Source organism: Hipposideros armiger, unplaced genomic scaffold (assembly GCF_001890085.2).
Source record: "Hipposideros armiger isolate ML-2016 unplaced genomic scaffold, ASM189008v1 scaffold_475, whole genome shotgun sequence".
In the NCBI taxonomy this organism is placed as follows: Eukaryota; Metazoa; Chordata; class Mammalia; order Chiroptera; family Hipposideridae; genus Hipposideros; species Hipposideros armiger.
Window position 1 is genome coordinate 776,118 of NW_017731825.1, and position 10,668 is coordinate 786,785.

The window sequence follows — 10,668 nt, forward strand, 5'->3', positions numbered from 1 at the left end:
AAACTTAGTTGAATTTTAGTTAAGAAAAATTCATGTTTCCCTCTCCCTTAACCATGATCAGGAACAATAAGATAAAAGGAATAAGTCACAATGTTAAACTATTGAGACAAGGTTATGTTGATACTTTATAATGTACACAAAGGAAGGGGAAAACTCTACTTTTGTTTTTGGAAAAAAAACAAAAAAACAATTACTCTTCCTCTAAGGTCGGTGCTCTTTTGTGTTGTGCAGCCAAGGTCTATAAGGAAGGGCTTCTGTAAATGTAGGCTGGTCTTTGTTTTATATTATAAGGGTGGGGCCACACAAAAGAAGAAAAGTACTAACATTAGGTGCTCACAAAATACTGAGTCATAGTAAATATCTTAAAAATTCAGAAGCGAAATAGCATTCAGTCACACAGAGCTCAAGTAGGAAATACATGAAACCTGACCTTTCCAACATACTTTGAAAAGGTTCCCTTGGTTGCAGTTTTTAAAAAAAAAACCAAGCTTGTAGTGTGCCATTATATCCCCCTCCATTCTCCCACTTTGAATTTCTGCCCTAAATACCATGCATTTATTTCCATCTAAAACGCATACAGAGGTCCCAGACAGCCTTTCAATAGAGCCACTAAACAGGAAAGCACACCAGCCCTTTGAGATATCAAAAACATCACTCTGATATTAGGGTGCAGCTCGTTCTCTGAATTTTGATTTATGATGCAACTAGAGCAGATGCAGAATTTTAACAAAGACTGATAACCAGGAGTGCCTCAAGTGTCCAGGTGTCTCACAAGAACTTAAGCAAGAGCTGTGCTTTTCATGGGCTCAAAATATTAACAACAAAAAAGAAAAAAGTCTGCTTAAAACAAAATCAGGTATTTTATGTGACAACTATAAAAAAGTATTTTGGGCGAGACATTTATTTTTGTTTTACGATTAAACCATCTGGCATGTCCAAAAATAAGTGATTACCACTGCTAATAAATTAAGATAGTCAATAACATTTCAGTGCAAAATTTCTCACCCAAAATTATTTGCTTCATTTGCTATTTTTCTATGTAATATGTAGTTTCCCCCAACCCCTCAAAAGACAAAATATTAAGTATCCAGCACTGCCATTACCTAGGTTCTTAAATTGCTACACAAGCTATGGGTGGCACCATCTTTATGTGACACCACTGTAGGTAAAAAAAAATAAAGACCTCAGTCATCCCAAAAGAAAAGGGGTGTATTGCTTTTGACTTTCCTTTCAATAAAGACAAATTCTGGCCTGCAGGAAGCATACAAAGTATTTTCTCTTCTCTTCTTTAGGCTCCTCCTCCTGCAGCACCTTTCAAGAATCTTGAGGGAAGAATTCTGTCTGGTTTGTGATAGGTTATTTGATAAGACTATTTGATAAAAGGACACCATAAAAAGAGAGTCATTCCCAGACAGCATGTATCTTGGGACATGAAATACTTCATCTTTGGTTGGAAACAAAAAAGCCTTAATAAACACTTTTGTCAAGTTCAGGGGGATTTCTCTTAAGCACTAATGATGTAGAAAACATTTTTAGGACATTTTAGTGATTCTTTCATTGCTATATGGGATAAAATCTCATGTTTTATGAGATTTTAATGCAAGCCTCATATTTAAGAAACATTTTAAGATTAAAAAAATTGTAATCCATGTATTTTAAGTTGTCAACTGTACTAACTCTACTGAACAATAAGTAAATTTAAGTAACAGTGCAAAACAATCAGCAAATGAGTTAACAGATGGTAAACAGAAAAATGCATATAATCCCTTAGAAGTACTCACAAATAAAAGTGTTGTTGCCGCTATGTTATAGAGTTCTTTCTCGTCCCATCTTCAAGATTACTAATATAGCATAATTACACTGGAAGGAGAAAGGAAACTGAGGTAGAAGGATACACATAAAAGATGAAAATATAAGCCACTTTACCCCTACCACCTCAGTTTACTTCGAAGCTCATTAATTCAGTAGACATTTGGAATAAGCACCAGTGTTTTGAACAGGAAAGGCTTTAATCTTCCTTCCAATCCAATATTCTATGACTCCCATTTCCTAACACCACATGATTAGTGGGATTCAACTTTTCTAGATTTCCTAAAAACATGTTACAAAACACTGATGATGTACACTGAGTAATTGAATGGGCATAGAAGAAATGAACAATCTAGCTTTAGGTTGTCATTAGAAGTCTAGGACCTATGTTAAAATAATTTTTGATAGAAACTCTTCCTGACATTAATTTGTGCTCCAAGCACGGAGATTAACAGCCACTGTATGCAAAGCTGGCAAATTCAGTGATTTCTCAAGATGCTGAACATTTCAAAGTTATCTGCCCTGGTCTGTTAGTTCAGCTACAGGTTAGAACAGTGTTAAAGAGAAGGTAGCAACAGATTTAAGCCTTAAGTTATCTTTACTCAGAAAATTGTTCAAACTTAAAATACTATCAACATGAGTGCTCATCTTCTAAAATGGATCATGGGGCATTTACTAATACTGTCATAATGACTGTCTCTTCAAACCATCAGTAGGGCTTACAAGACTTTCACAGGACACTATTAGAAATACTTAAATTTAATTGAATCCAAATAAACTCGCTTCCTCTAGTACAGAGCTCATTTTTCCAGAAACAGTTTTTTTCAACAGGGTATAACCCCATACTTTTTAAGTGAATTGTTCTATATGAATATATTCCTCTTGTTCGCTCTTGCTTGCAAAAGTTAATAAACGTTGAAATGTTGCCTAATTTTAAGTCATATAAAATACAGAAAAAACAAGCAACATGCTTTCCTTGTACCAATATTGAATTCTAGAGTTTATTTGGTATATCGGCTAAAAACAGGACTCTATTATTTTTAGTGTAGACATAAATACAATGCTGGTGCCAACTTATGAGGGGGTCTCCCTATGGAGTGAAGCAGTAAACTGTCAGCCTATGAAGCTCTATTCAAAGACATCCGTCCTTCAAATGTCTGATGAACTGCTAAAATTACAAACAGTCTTAAGTCATTAATGGCTCAAAATTCTATTAATCATCTGAAAATAACATTCACACACTATGACAAAATCTTGTATTCTACCTCATAATTTTCAAGTATCTTTTGGGGGTTCTCTATTACATTGAAAACTTGGCTTTGTATATTAGAAAATAAAGAGGCTAACATAGCTACGATTTTAAATACCCTCACGTTCCTAAACATGAATTTCAAAATTCAAAAACAGTAGCTACTGGTTAAACACTCAAGAAATTTAGAGAATTTTGCTAACATATACCTCAATCATGAAGGAAAAAATGGATCTGAAATGATGAACTTCTAAATTTATTTAAACCATAAGGAAATTTACAAAACCATATTTTATGGAGGTAAATCTTTATCTTTCTCCCCCCCCCCTCCAAAAGAAACTGCTGATTTTTAGTAATGGCTCTTCTTTGTGAGTCAAACAGTTAAAACCATCTCTTTTACTCCCAAATGAGTGTCAGTCCCACTCAGAGGTGCCATGTTTTATTTAAAACATACTCTTTCTCAGTAACCGCTTTGTTCTAATTGGCAAGGCAGAGCCAGGTCCCTAAAGCACACAGCTCGTTACATTCAGTTTGGATTACAAAAACACCCAATGAAACAAACTGCATAGAAATGTACAAATTAACGGCATAGGAGTGTGGGACAGGGAGGTGGAATTAGATTGTAATACAGAACAAAACCCACAGGGAGGCTGGGGAACGAATCACTAGTGTCTCTATAAACTATACAAGGTTTCCAAATGAGCGAATACACAAGGCAGAGGATAGGCTTTGCCATACCTCAACCAGACACTCCCTGGTGGTCTAGCAGTTATGACACGGTGCTCTCCCATAACTCACCCAAATTACTACCTATGGATACAACAAAACGGGAGAATTTTTTCAAGACTATTATGCACACATGCACGATAGAGCGGGAATACCAACAAGAAGGTTTAACAAATGAAACCTGTAAGTTGCACTGTCTAAATATGAAACTCATCTTTACCTTCACATTGACAGTGTGCAAACAGTCCTGCAATTAAACTACGCCTCCAAACATTTTTCTAAAAGTCTTCTGAAAAGCTAAACACAGGAGATTAAATTAGAAATGGTACTTCAGTATGCAGTGCAGAGAGCAAGGTTAATTAGCTAAAAGTTATATGAACAAGAACAAGAATGTTAAGAAATGAAGATCTCACCACCAAAATAGAAAATGCATTAGACAGAAACGCTCCCCCCACCATACATGCAAACCTTTCCCAAATTAGCTATGCTGTAAAGCACCGAGCACAGCTTCTTTGATTTTCCCTGAATATCTAAAGACAAACTGCAATTGAACTGGCAGAAAAGGGAACAGGAAAAGTGTATACCCCTAACCAACGCACAAATGCAAAACAACACTACGGCTACATACAAACAGGGCTTTTATAGTACAATCCATCTAAACCTACTGCCTTTACTCCTAACAATATCGAACAGTGGGAGAAATTAGAATTGGAGTCCAAACAACTAAGGTCAAACCTCAGTTCTTTGCCTTAAAATTTATTTAATCTTGGGAACATTATTTAATCCATTTAAGCCGCAGTTTCATCATCTGTAATATGGAGATACAAAATCACCCAAGTGGTAAGGTTCAAATGAAATAATATTGCATAAAATGGCTTTGCAATATTAAAGTGCTTCAAAAATCTTAGTTATCATTGCAATTATTTCATCTCAAGATTTCATCACCTTTTAAAAAACATAGATGTAACTGTCCGTGCCCTTTTCTCCATCTTATTTCACAAACAGTAATTCTTGTTCTACTTCTATTTTAACTATCCATTTTTTGGCATTCCACTTAAGATTATGTACCCCTGTTATTTTTCTCCAAACCAGAAGTCATAGGTTAAGGTATTTTTTTCTTCTCTGTTCAGTATTTAGTCTAAATGTAACTTAAGAAATTTAAAACAAACCTTTGGTAAGAGTTACGATTGTTAACATATAGTCAGTTCTACTTACACTAAGAACCAGCTGAGCAGTGGGGCTTTTAAATGGCATAAAACTCTTTATGTTAAAGATCACATTTTAGTTATACACTAATGGCCTGAAAATAATGCCCTATCATTTTACCCACAATTTGTACTGTGGACTAAGAATTAAGTACTTGCAAGGGGGGCTATAACCAGGAAAAGTGTCAAAAAGCAACCTCAGCATAACCCTCTAATTCAAGCACAAAGGAAACAGCCAGATCAAGAATTAACTCTAAGTATCTGTATCAAGGTCAAATCAAGTCCACTAAAGCACATAAAAAGTCTCATGGTGCTTTCCTGAGTTTATCTGATAGTTATCCATATTTCTGCCAAAGCTAAAAGGAAGCCCATAAACCTAAGAGTGATTGTTCCCATCGAGTTTGCATTAGTCTGCTGAGAACATGAAACATACGAAATATCAGCTCCTATCACTTTTCATGTCAGAGGGTTGGTTACCTTATTACATGAAAAAGGGCCACCCACATCTAACCCAAACAGGCCTCAGAGCTAGGGAGTCTCCGAACTTCTTTGATGGAGACATAACATTAGTATAAAATTTGAACACATACCTCTTACATTTCTATTTGTTTCAAAAAATAATTATATATTTCCACAGTGGACTGAATGCTGCAATCCATCCTCACGCCCCCTTTCCCCCCAAAAAGAGTTCACCTGAAACAGATGAATGTAATCTTATTTGGTAAAAGGACCTTTGCAAATGTAATTAAGGATTTTGAGATAAGATCATTCTACTTAAGGGTGGGTCCTAAGTTCAATGCCACTTGTCCTTAAGAAAGGAGAGAGTAAAAGACAGACAGGCGAGAGAGCCAGGTAAAGATGAAGGGAGAGACTGGAGTGATGTCTACAGGCCAAGGAATGCCAAGGAGAGGCCTGGAATGGATTCTCTCAGGGCCTCCAGCAGAAACCAGCCCTGCTAGCTCACACCTTGATTTCAGACTTCTGGCCTCCAGAACAGTGAGAGAATAAACATCTGATGTATACACCACCAAGTTTGTGGGAATTTGTTATGCAACTCTAGGAAACTAATACCAACAAGATTATGAACATTATAAAAATTAACAATATATAAAGGATAATAAAAGTAAATATAAGTAGAAATTCTAACATTTTCTCTCTATGCCTCAATTGATAATCCTGAGCACCATTAGAGACCACAGCTTTAAACCAACATGTGGGCAAAAGAAAGCCAAATGACAGAGTCAGACTATCTTAAAAGACCCAATGACTATTAAATGTCTTCCATTTCACCTAAAATACTGACAACATGATCACAATATTTCTACTTAAAGCCTGAAAGAAGCTATCTTTCTGCTACTTACAACACGGAGCATTTTGTTTCCCATTAGAAATGCAACATTCATTTTTGACATAATTTCCATAACAACATTATCTTCAACACACTGCTTCATTTATCTTAACTAGCATAACAATTAGCCACACAATTTAAAATGCTCATTAGTAAGACAGCAAATTGCTACAGACTTAGAGGTCAGAAAGGCTGACAGAGTTCAGCTCTGCTAATCAGTTAAGGACCCGCTGTCCTTGTCTTGCTTTCATTTAAGAGCAAGTAAGGGACCCCACAAAGAATAGTTTCTAATACAAAAACAGTCTTAACATATTCAAACCAAGTGTTGATTTAAAAAAGAGAGAGAGGGAAAACACGAAGTTGCAATTGTGGTACAAAAACAGTAGCTGAAAAGAACTTCTATGTCCATCAACAGGGGACTAGATAAATTGGGGCACAGTATAATGAGAGTGACCAATAATAATTCATCAACCAAACTGGGTCACACTGAGTAGTACAAAAGGATATTATTAATTTCACTGATACAAAAAATATAAACCGAGACTGTCCCAGGTAAATCAGGGCATTAATTATAAAAGAATATTTTAACAGTTAAATAAAATGAACTAGAGCAACATATGTCAACATGATTGGTTTCTAAAAGCATTATTAAAAAATGATGCAAGTTGTAGAATGACTAGTGCAACATACCACTCATAAATTTTTTAAACAGTATCATATATTGTTTATATAAATACCCATTCATAATAAAAAAGTATAAGTACAAGGATAAGAAGGATAGTGGCTGTGGCTCTGCAGTGAAAAGAGGATGAAAGGGGTAAAAGAAAACTATGATATTTTAGTTCCCTTTTAAAACGTTACAAAGAGGGGGGGGGCAGGACAAAATGTTATTATGTGTTAATTCTGGTTGGCTTGTGGGTGTTCCCGGTATTACTCTCCATAACCCACAGCAGACAGATAACCTCCAATGGATACATAATGGTTGAAAGAATTCGATGAACTGAACTGCCTCTTTTTAATAAATACATAACCAATGTGTGTTATACTTAAGAAATCTTTCTTGGACTTTCAGCTTTAAAGAAATCAAAGAGTCTACAACAGTAATCGGAGTCAACAGAATTACAAAAGCAGAACTACCCTATTCAAATGATTCATTTTAAGAGCAGCAGTAGTTGCCTTTCTTTGGGGAAAAGATGATTTGAAAAATCAAGGTATGACAAGCACACTGATTCTACTATCCTGCCCAAGCTGACCATGCTATAAAATAACAATTGGAGCGGGTACATTTATACTATATTCTCCTGATGGGTACAGAGTTCCCACAATTTCTAAAAGGAAACATGCACAACAAGTAGTACTTAAAATTTTCAGATCCACTCTTTGAGGCTCCTGTAGAATTTCAAAATTCAGCTGTAACCTACAATTCTTCCCTTTCAAAAGTTACCGGAATAAGGTCACTTCTACTCTTAACTTCTAACAGGAAATAAAAGCAGAAAAGAGATTAGAGTGTAACTCTAAGCAGTAAGAGCTGCAGGTTATAAGAAAATGTGTTAATTTACTTGCTATGAAATGGGAATTTGTTACCCTGTTCTGGAAATTACCATGAAGTTCAAGTCACCTCGAAGAACAATGTTTGCATTTTGGTTTACCTATCATTCCACCCTATACCCGGCAATGCTGTATTACTTACCTTAGATGTCCACATCCCTATGCTGCAAGCTATAGCCAACTTTATTTTGTTCATTCCAGAAAAAAACTAATAACTTCTGAAGTCTGTCAGGCATAAGCACAATGCACTTTACTTTTTAAATTTTTATAATTTTTACAATTACTTTCATAAAAGTCTGAACATATAGGCAAACAAAATCAAATTTAATTAAAATCCCCCCAAAAAACACTCCCATTCTGAGACTACCAAAATTAAAATTTTCATGTACCTTCTTCCAGCTTTATTCCATTTATATGTATTTATATACATATAAATTATGTGTAGTCTAATTACAGGACACTTTGTAGTCTTCTCAATCAGTATTTAATTAATGTCCTTATGTTATTTTAGAAAGGGGGGGGGGGGAACCACACTAATGGCATGCTAAAAGCATAAATTATGGAACTCTATTATTCAATTAACATTATGGATTTAGGTAGAAAATTTGACAGCAATGAACAAGCTTGATAATTTTCAGATTGGATACAAAGTATGTAGCAATGGGGAAAATGAAATCCTGCATTAACACTGGCTATTTCAATCCCTTAGAGCCTCCCGAAGTCTATTTTGAAATTGAAACAATAACTATATAACAATAACAATATTATGAAATAACAAAAATGAAAGTGAAATTACTATACAGAATAGTTTTCTCCCAGCTGACAAAGGCTAGTAACAGAAATATATTTATAACAATATTTTCTCCAAAGTTGAATAGCAGAACCCACCATCCAAGATTATTCATTTGAATAAAGGTGCCTGAAACAGATTAGCTGTAGAGTCATATTAGAATGTTTCCTATTTGACAAGTATCATTTTCTTTATTTATTGCAGTGTTTCTTCATCAATAATGAGGCATAACACACAAGTAATCATGAAACAAAGATAAGCTTACTTTTAACTATCTTCCCACTAAGAAATATATATATTTAAAAAGTTATATTGTAACTGACTTTCAGAAAATTGATTAACTTCACCATTAGCTTATAATTTAATAGATGTTTTAGCTGCATTTTTAATTAATCTTCAACTGACAAGAGACCCCCTTACATTTTAGTTCTAGTCTTGTCCCTTTCTGTAAACCAACATAGCATTAAAAGTACTCCTTTTTAAAGAAACTATTCTGCAAAAGGTAAAAAAAAAAAAAAAGAAAGCTTTTTGCACTGTGAATTATCATCTCTCCCTTATAAAGCCAATTTTATGTGAATCATGGAACAGCAAGTTTCTTAAAAGATTGTCTTAAATGAAACAATATGTTCAAATCAAGTCTATAGTTTATAAGAACTTACTTTGATTTCTCAATGAAGTACCTTTGTAATAGTTTATAAACAATAGACTCTTTAGTGTTAGTGTTTTAAACAAATTACTGAAAGTTACCAAAAATTAAATACATGCAGATGTCTGAAGTCCACAAGACCAACTGGTCCTTTTTACACACATGTGGTTTCTCTTCTGAATAGCATCTGTCATCAGCCCAACGCAAAAGAATCTTCTGTCCCTTAGGACACACTTTCAGGCTCACCCCTTTGTAAAGGATCAAGTGCTCTATACATTATCCTAGTCACCACACTCCTCAGTCCCCCACAGCAAGCATTTTTCAAGTGCTAGAGATACTGCCACATTGCTGAAGAAGTTACTTCAGTCAGCTCTTTTAAAATTCCCCTGTTCCCCACTTGTAATCATCCTATTTGGTGTTTGTCATCCATACTTTTATTTAGCAAAACCATCCTGTGAAAAGCACTGTTTGAATGATAGCTGAGCTTCAATATGGCAGTACAGAAACAGGTCACTGTGAACTAGTTACTAAATGTTCCTAAATATCAAAGACCAGTTAGTATCTAAAATTCACAAAGTCAAAAATGAGTTGGCATACAAACAGAAAATAATACCACAGGCAAGATCATTTCTACCTTTGTAAGAGGCAGGACTACCCTTCAGATGCTATGCTTGACTTTTCATGTATATTTTAACACAGCAGTAAGCAATCAGGCTTAGTTCATGTTTTCACACAGAAAATCATGTAATCCAAACAAGTGAAGAAGCTCAGAACAAAGGGCACGAGAAATCAATTGGTTAACCCCTTGCCTGAAGACCGAAAGAAAATATGCCCTATTTTGCAAAGAAAATGAGATCCCAAATAACAATGACTTTCCAATGAATTTCTGCAATTCAGTGGTTACCAAACTTTTTATTCCATACCCCACAGTAATATATATTTATTTCACAACTTGCTACACATTCTTTTCATTTATATAAGTAACTCAAACAAAGGTTTCACAAAACAATACTAACCCTTAATATTTGCAATGCGTTCTGATTATTTTCTATTCTACTCAGATTTTTTAAACGCTGATCATGACCCATTAAATTGATTTCTCTACCCACTAATGAATCGCAACATCCAGTTTGAAAAACTGCATTAGAAAGTAATGTTTAAACCAATAAATGCTTATTCACCATAACATAAGTACCATGTTATGAAATTTTGTTGCTTTCTATTATAGACACTTACAGGTTCTCTTAGTCAAGTCATACAAATAACAATATAAAAACACTTAATGCAAGAAAAGGATAGTATGACAGGTAGAATATTATGAAAGGGATAGAAAAGCCAAAACTAGAC

The 10,668-nt window shown here is 34.7% G+C and overlaps 1 protein-coding gene across 2 annotated transcripts in view; it reads right to left on the reverse strand.

Annotated features, from left to right (window-relative positions):
* Positions 1-10,668, reverse strand: part of ZFAND3 (zinc finger AN1-type containing 3) — a 319,948-nt gene that overhangs the window by 192,289 nt on the left and 116,991 nt on the right. The gene's annotated exons all lie outside the window — the stretch shown is intronic.